The sequence below is a fragment of the Oncorhynchus clarkii genome, unplaced genomic scaffold (genome assembly GCF_045791955.1).
Source record: "Oncorhynchus clarkii lewisi isolate Uvic-CL-2024 unplaced genomic scaffold, UVic_Ocla_1.0 unplaced_contig_1120_pilon_pilon, whole genome shotgun sequence".
Taxonomy (NCBI): Eukaryota; Metazoa; Chordata; class Actinopteri; order Salmoniformes; family Salmonidae; genus Oncorhynchus; species Oncorhynchus clarkii.
In genome coordinates, this window is record NW_027260214.1 from 1 (window position 1) to 7,958 (window position 7,958).

Genomic DNA, 7,958 nt, shown 5'->3' on the forward strand with positions numbered 1-7,958 from the left:
CTTTGAAATAAGTAAGCAAGGTTAGTTTGTATTTCATCCAACAATCTGTGCTACAAATTATGGCTACAGTATATGCAATTTCATCCACTCTTTTGAGATTGCTCACTTTGACTTTCGCTTACGGCCACACCGGCCTGAGTACGCCTGATCTCGTCCGATCTCGGAAGCTAAGCAGGGTCGGGCCTGGTTAGTACTTGGATGGGAGACCGCCTGGGAATACCAGGTGCTGTAAGCTTTTTGTCACTGCCTTGTGGAATTTCAACTCTTTGTCCGTTTTTTCCCACAAGGCTGAAATATGTGCCCTCGCTTTGAAATAAGTAAGCAAGGTTAGTTTGTATTTCATCCAACAATCTGTACCACAAATTATGGCTACAGTATATGCAATTTCACTTTTTGAGTCCACTTTTTGAGATTAGTGCACCAAGAGATAGTTTTCGCTTACGGCCACACCGGCCTGAGTACGCCTGATCTCGTCCGATCTCGGAAGCTAAGCAGGGTCGGGCCTGGTTAGTACTTGGATGGGAGACCGCCTGGGAATACCAGGTGCTGTAAGCTTTTTGTCACTGCCTTGTGGAATTTCAACTCTTTGTCCGTTTTTTCCCACAAGGCTGAAATATGTGCCCTCGCTTTGAAATAAGTAAGCAAGGTTAGTTTGTATTTCATCCAACAATCTGTGCTACAAATTATGGCTACAGTATATGCAATTTCTTCCACTTTTTGAGTGACACAAAGATGCTTATCTAAATGGTGAAAATGCAACAGCTGTTAATCAGGCTCACTTTGACTTTACATAGTGCACCAAGAGATAGTTTCTCGCTTACGGCCACACCGGCCTGAGTACGCCTGATCTCGTCCGATCTCGGAAGCTAAGCAGGGTCGGGCCTGGTTAGTACTTGGATGGGAGACCGCCTGGGAATACCAGGTGCTGTAAGCTTTTTGTCACTGCCTTGTGGAATTTCAACTCTTTGTCCGTTTTTTCCCACAAGGCTGAAATATGTGCCCTCGCTTTGAAATAAGTAAGCAAGGTTAGTTTGTATTTCATCCAACAATCTGTGCCACAAATTATGGCTACAGTATATGCAATTTCTTCCACTTTTTGAGTGACACAAAGATGCTTCTCTAAATGGTGAAAATGCAACAGCTGTTAATCAGGCTCACTTTGACTTTACATAGTGCACCAAGAGATAGTTTCTCGCTTACGGCCACACCGGCCTGAGTACGCCTGATCTCGTCCGATCTCGGAAGCTAAGCAGGGTCGGGCCTGGTTAGTACTTGGATGGGAGACCGCCTGGGAATACCAGGTGCTGTAAGCTTTTTGTCACTGCCTTGTGGAATTTCAACTCTTTGTCCGTTTTTTCCCACAAGGCTGAAATATGTGCCCTCGCTTTGAAATAAGTAAGCAAGGTTAGTTTGTATTTCATCCAACAATCTGTGCTACAAATTATGGCTACAGTATATGCAATTTCATCCACTTTTTGAGATTGCACCTTTCGCTTACGGCCACACCGGCCTGAGTACGCCTGATCTCGTCCGATCTCGGAAGCTAAGCAGGGTCGGGCCTGGTTAGTACTTGGATGGGAGACCGCCTGGGAATACCAGGTGCTGTAAGCTTTTTGTCACTGCCTTGTGGAATTTCAACTCTTTGTCCGTTTTTTCCCACAAGGCTGAAATATGTGCCCTCGCTTTGAAATAAGTAAGCAAGGTTAGTTTGTATTTCATCCAACAATCTGTGCTACAAATTATGGCTACAGTATATGCAATTTCTTCCACTTTTTGAGTGACACAAAGATGCTTATCTAAATGGTGAAAATGCAACAGCTGTTAATCAGGCTCACTTTGACTTTACATAGTGCACCAAGAGATAGTTTCTCGCTTACGGCCACACCGGCCTGAGTACGCCTGATCTCGTCCGATCTCGGAAGCTAAGCAGGGTCGGGCCTGGTTAGTACTTGGATGGGAGACCGCCTGGGAATACCAGGTGCTGTAAGCTTTTTGTCACTGCCTTGTGGAATTTCAACTCTTTGTCCGTTTTTTCCCACAAGGCTGAAATATGTGCCCTCGCTTTGAAATAAGTAAGCAAGGTTAGTTTGTATTTCATCCAACAATCTGTGCTACAAATTATGGCTACAGTATATGCAATTTCTTCCACTTTTTGAGATTTATCTTTGCAACAGCTTACGGCCACACTTTACATAGGCCTGAGTACGCCTGATCTCGTCCGATCTCGGAAGCTAAGCAGGGTCGGGCCTGGTTAGTACTTGGATGGGAGACCGCCTGGGAATACCAGGTGCTGTAAGCTTTTTGTCACTGCCTTGTGGAATTTCAACTCTTTGTCCGTTTTTTCCCACAAGGCTGAAATATGTGCCCTCGCTTTGAAATAAGTAAGCAAGGTTAGTTTGTATTTCATCCAACAATCTGTGCTACAAATTATGGCTACAGTATATGCAATTTCATCCACTTTTTGAGATTGCACCTTTCGCTTACGGCCACACCGGCCTGAGTACGCCTGATCTCGTCCGATCTCGGAAGCTAAGCAGGGTCGGGCCTGGTTAGTACTTGGATGGGAGACCGCCTGGGAATACCAGGTGCTGTAAGCTTTTTGTCACTGCCTTGTGGAATTTCAACTCTTTGTCCGTTTTTTCCCACAAGGCTGAAATATGTGCCCTCGCTTTGAAATAAGTAAGCAAGGTTAGTTTGTATTTCATCCAACAATCTGTGCTACAAATTATGGCTACAGTATATGCAATTTCTTCCACTTTTTGAGTGACACAAAGATGCTTATCTAAATGGTGAAAATGCAACAGCTGTTAATCAGGCTCACTTTGACTTTACATAGTGCACCAAGAGATAGTTTCTCGCTTACGGCCACACCGGCCTGAGTACGCCTGATCTCGTCCGATCTCGGAAGCTAAGCAGGGTCGGGCCTGGTTAGTACTTGGATGGGAGACCGCCTGGGAATACCAGGTGCTGTAAGCTTTTTGTCACTGCCTTGTGGAATTTCAACTCTTTGTCCGTTTTTTCCCACAAGGCTGAAATATGTGCCCTCGCTTTGAAATAAGTAAGCAAGGTTAGTTTGTATTTCATCCAACAATCTGTGCTACAAATTATGGCTACAGTATATGCAATTTCTTCCACTTTTTGAGTGACACAAAGATGCATCTAAATGGTGAAAATGCAACAGCTGTTAATCAGGCTCACTTTGACTTTACATAGTGCACCAAGAGATAGTTTCTCGCTTACGGCCACACCGGCCTGAGTACGCCTGATCTCGTCCGATCTCGGAAGCTAAGCAGGGTCGGGCCTGGTTAGTACTTGGATGGGAGACCGCCTGGGAATACCAGGTGCTGTAAGCTTTTTGTCACTGCCTTGTGGAATTTCAACTCTTTGTCCGTTTTTTCCCACAAGGCTGAAATATGTGCCCTCGCTTTGAAATAAGTAAGCAAGGTTAGTTTGTATTTCATCCAACAATCTGTGCTACAAATTATGGCTACAGTATATGCAATTTCTTCCACTTTTTGAGTGACACAAAGATGCTTATCTAAATGGTGAAAATGCAACAGCTGTTAATCAGGCTCACTTTGACTTTACATAGTGCACCAAGAGATAGTTTCTCGCTTACGGCCACACCGGCCTGAGTGAGCACTTCCTGTTTGGAAAGTGAGACAGGTGTTGGTAATTAAGTCGTGAGTGAGTGAGTGTTTGTTTGCTTGAGAGCTTTTTTGGTTATTTTCAACGTTTTTTGAAGTATAATTTAGATTTTTGGCATTTGAACAAGTTTAAGTTTGGTTCGTTTTTTCCCCCTTTGCAGTTTTGCTGCTTGGGGGAGAGTTTTTTGGGTTAAGGTTTTTTACAATGACGGACAACATGGCAATGGCTAATGGAACGGACAAAGACAAAGAAAATGCTCAACGGAAGAAAAATGGAGATGAAGGAGAGATGAAATATGGCAAAGAATTTACGGTGGCAGTGGAGTTGATGGGAGAAGATAGGGTCACGACGATGGAATTACTACGTGCGATTAAAGAGGTGTGTGGAGAGGTGGTGGGATGTAGAGTAAAAGGAGAAAGAAAGTATGAGGTCACGATGAGAAATGGAAAAGGAAAAGAGCGCTTAATGGATGGATTTATGATTAAAGAAACAAGAATTATGGCAAGAGACATGGTTTCCAATGAACTTATAGTCTCTTTTATGAATTTGCCTGTGTATATGGAAGACAACGCTATATTGGCCAAGCTAGGTAGCTGGGGTGTATCAGCAGTCTCTGAAATCAGGAGGAGAGTTTGGCCAGGGACGGAGATAGCAGATGGAACAAGATACTGCAAAGTGAAATTTACGGACACTGTGAAATCATTGCCGTACTCTACAAGGTTTGACACACTTGAAGGAGGAGAGTACTTTAGAGTCATTCATGACAAGCAGGTCAGAGTTTGTAGGCTCTGTATTCAGCCTGGTCACATTTTGAAGGACTGCCCTGAATTCAAATGTTATAAGTGTGGGAAGCAAGGGCATTATGCAAGAGAATGTGTAGGTGGAAAGGAAAGGGCATTTTGCGAAGGATGTCGCATGAGAACTGACGAGTGCAACTGTGGAGAGGTTGTGAATGAGGAGAGGAGCCAGGATCTCTTTGTGGAGACTGATGTATCACCGAGACCAGAAGAAGATGATGGAGGAGAGGACGTGGTGGAGGGTGGAGAGACGGAGAACGCAAGAAGGGAGAAGATCGAACAGAAGACGAATGAAATAGGGAGCAGTATGGACTCAGCAATAAGAAGAGGGAGCTTTCAGGAGGAGGGGGGGAGTGGGCTGGGTGGAGGAACTGGGGACTCACAGATTTTGGGGGGGACCTCGGGCTATGTGGGTGCCTCGGAAGAAGGTGAAGTGGAGGGGAGTGAGATGCTGACAATAATACAGGAAACGCAAATGGATACAGAAAGCACAACAGGCACTAGAAAGAAGAGTTTAAGTTACGTGGAAGAGATGGATTTAGAATCCATTTCAGATTCAGATGACATGGAACAGATTGACAGAAAATGGGAGGGCTACAGGAAGAGGAAAGCGGTGGCGGAGGCGAAAAAGGATAGAAAAGGAAGAAAACATGACAACAGATAGAGGTAAATGAGAAAATATGTATTATTTTTACTATTTATTGGAATGGTTAATTTTATGTCAATCAATGCAAACGGTTTAAGAACAATGGAAAAATTTCAAAGAATTGTAAAAATGGAGAATTCCGATATTTTATGTCTTCAAGAAACACATTGGGACAACGTATGTATTTTAGAAGTAAGAAAAATATGGAGAGATTTTATTTTTGTTAACAATGGTAGGGGGAATTCAAGTGGTGTTGCAATTTTATTGAGGAAGGATGTAGTAGAGAATGTGAAACATATATATAATGATAATAACGGGAGGATTTTAATTTTAGATTTTGAATATATGAATATGGTTTTTAGAATTATAAATATTTATGCTCCTAATACTGAAATAGAGCGCAAAGATTTATTTTTAGAATTAGGGAAATGGTGTGAGGGGAACTGTATTGTAGTTGGGGATTTTAATATTAAAATGGATAGACTGGATATGACAAGGGGAGCTATTTTTAGAAGTGATGTATCTAGGGGGGTTTTAAAGAAGATGATGTTAGAAAAAGGAATGATTGATATGTGGAGAGAGGAAAATCCAGACAAAAGAGAATTTTCTAGAAGGCAGGTGGTTTTAGGGGTTTTGAAACAAACTAGGATTGATCTGGTTTTAGTAAAAGAAGGTTTGAGGAATTTTATGAAAGCTATTAAGTATGTTTTTACAACTTTTAGTGATCATGCAGGTTTAACATTTTCAGTGGGTTTAGATGAGGAAAGAACAGGGGGTGGGATATGGTGTATGAATGCAGGGTATTTAGAAGATGAGGAATATGGGAAACACCTTAAATCTTTGATAGCATGTGAAATAGAGGATAAGCGGAAAGAGAATGATAAGTGTTTATGGTGGGACAAGGTTAAGGAAAAAATAAAAGTTTTTAGTATAAGATATGCAAGGAAAAAGCGAGGAAGGATGAAAAGAGAAGAAAATGAGTTGAGGGCTAGATTGGATGAAGAAATGGGGAAGTGTGACAGTGAACCTAATTATAATGTAGAAACGTTTTTAGATTTAAAAGCAAAATTGAGTAAATATGAAATAGATAAGTGTAAGGGTGCAATTATAAGAAGTAGGGCAAAGTATGTTTTAGAGGGGGAGAAATGTACTTCATTTTTTCTTGGTTTAGAGAAGAATAAACAGAGGAGAACATATATTAGAGAGATTGAAAATGTAAAGGGTGAAGTTGTTAATGATTATGTAGAGATATTAGAAACAGTGCAGAATTTTTATAAGGATTTATTTAAGAAAGGGGAGGTGGATGAGGGGTGTGTAAAGGAGATATTGAATAGTGTGGATGTGCAAATTAATGTAGAGGATAAACAAATGTGTGATGGGAAGATAACAGTGAATGAAGTTAAAGATGCGATTAGGGGGTTACAAGTAAATAAGAGTCCTGGTGTGGATGGAATAATTGCAGAATTTTATAAAGTATATGAAAGTTTTTTAGCACCTATTTTATTGGAAGTTTATCAATATATGGAGGATAATAATAGTGTTTCAGAATCTATGGTGACAGGGCTGATAACGATTTTATATAAAAATAAGGGGAGCAAATTGAAACTGGAGAATTATAGGCCAATTAGTTTGTTAAATTCGGATTATAAGATTTTAGCTAAGATCCTGGCAAATAGAATGAAGCAAGTTTTAAATGATATTATAGCACCTACACAGAATTATAGTGTGCCTGGTAGAGATATTGCCGATACAATTAATACGATTAGAGATGTGATAAATAAAATGAGTCATGATAAGATGGGGGGAATAGTTTTAAGCATAGATTTAAATAAAGCCTTTGATAGGGTAGAGCATGATTTTATGTTTAGGGTAATGGATAAATATGGTTTTGGTAATAGAATAATAGGATGGATAAAATTATTATATAAGAAGGCAAAAAGTAGGGTGAAGTGTAATGGGGTTTTAACTGATTCTTTTATTCTTGAGAGATCTGTGAGACAGGGATGCCCTTTATCAGCTTTATTATTTGTTTTATCGGTGGAACCTTTAGCAGCATTTTTAAAAAAAGATCATCTTATAAATTGTGTACAGACTCCACAAGGAGGTTTTAGTTTGATTCATCAATACGCAGATGATACCACTATAACAGTTAGAGATGAGGGAAGTGTAAAAAGGGTGATGGAGTGTTTTAAAGTATATGGACAAGCATCAGGGGCAAAGGTTAATATGGAGAAGTCAGTTGTAATGTATATTGGGAAGATTAATGAGGGGAATTTTACTTTTAAGGTGGTAAAAGATTATTTTAAGGTGTTAGGAGTGTTTTTAGGGGTGAATGAAATAGAAGCTAGGGATTTGACATGGAGTGGTGTGATAAATAAAGTTAGGAAGGTAGTAAATATGTGGAGGGGGAGGTCTTTGAAGTTAAAAGGGAAAGTCATTGTGATAAATTCCTTGTTGATGTCAATTTTTATTTATGTAATGAATGTTTTGGATATGCCAGAATGGGTTTTATCTGAAATGAATAAGATCTTAGTTGATTTTTTATGGGACGGGAAGGGGGTGAAAATAGCTTTTAAAACTTTGATTGCAGGTTATGAGGAGGGGGGTTTGAAGTTGGTGGATTTAAGGGTAAGGAAAATAGCAATAAGAGTGAAAATGGTAAGGAAATATTTATATGGTGAATTGGATTATGGGTGGAAAAGGTTTTTTAAAGAGTATTTGAATAAGGTTGGGAGGATTGGGGATAATGGTTTATTGATGTGTGTGAAACAGGAAATGTTAGAAAATATACCGTTGTTTTATAAAGAAGTGTTTGGGGCTTGGGGGCAATTTTTACCAAATATTTCTTATGAATGTACCATCTTAGA

The 7,958-nt window shown here is 40.2% G+C and overlaps 9 non-coding genes and 1 pseudogene across 9 annotated transcripts; all 10 read left to right on the forward strand.

The window, feature by feature from the left end:
* Window positions 1-116: 116 nt before the first annotated feature.
* LOC139401256 (5S ribosomal RNA) lies at window positions 117-235 on the forward strand. The gene has a single exon (XR_011632930.1). It is a non-coding gene; the product is annotated as a 5S ribosomal RNA (ribosomal RNA).
* Window positions 236-436: 201 nt separating this feature from the next.
* On the forward strand, window positions 437-555 carry LOC139401262 (5S ribosomal RNA). Its single transcript, XR_011632935.1, has one exon. It is a non-coding gene; the product is annotated as a 5S ribosomal RNA (ribosomal RNA).
* Window positions 556-815: 260 nt separating this feature from the next.
* Window positions 816-934, forward strand: LOC139401263 (5S ribosomal RNA). The gene has a single exon (XR_011632936.1). It is a non-coding gene; the product is annotated as a 5S ribosomal RNA (ribosomal RNA).
* A 260-nt stretch (window positions 935-1,194) lies between these two features.
* On the forward strand, window positions 1,195-1,313 carry LOC139401264 (5S ribosomal RNA). The gene has a single exon (XR_011632937.1). It is a non-coding gene; the product is annotated as a 5S ribosomal RNA (ribosomal RNA).
* A 179-nt stretch (window positions 1,314-1,492) lies between these two features.
* Window positions 1,493-1,611, forward strand: LOC139401265 (5S ribosomal RNA). The gene has a single exon (XR_011632938.1). It is a non-coding gene; the product is annotated as a 5S ribosomal RNA (ribosomal RNA).
* Window positions 1,612-1,871: 260 nt separating this feature from the next.
* Window positions 1,872-1,990, forward strand: LOC139401257 (5S ribosomal RNA). Its single transcript, XR_011632931.1, has one exon. It is a non-coding gene; the product is annotated as a 5S ribosomal RNA (ribosomal RNA).
* A 183-nt stretch (window positions 1,991-2,173) lies between these two features.
* Window positions 2,174-2,299, forward strand: LOC139401261 (5S ribosomal RNA; annotated as a pseudogene).
* Window positions 2,300-2,478: 179 nt separating this feature from the next.
* Window positions 2,479-2,597, forward strand: LOC139401258 (5S ribosomal RNA). The gene has a single exon (XR_011632932.1). It is a non-coding gene; the product is annotated as a 5S ribosomal RNA (ribosomal RNA).
* A 260-nt stretch (window positions 2,598-2,857) lies between these two features.
* Window positions 2,858-2,976, forward strand: LOC139401259 (5S ribosomal RNA). The gene has a single exon (XR_011632933.1). It is a non-coding gene; the product is annotated as a 5S ribosomal RNA (ribosomal RNA).
* Window positions 2,977-3,234: 258 nt separating this feature from the next.
* On the forward strand, window positions 3,235-3,353 carry LOC139401260 (5S ribosomal RNA). Its single transcript, XR_011632934.1, has one exon. It is a non-coding gene; the product is annotated as a 5S ribosomal RNA (ribosomal RNA).
* The last annotated feature ends 4,605 nt before the right edge of the window (window positions 3,354-7,958 follow it).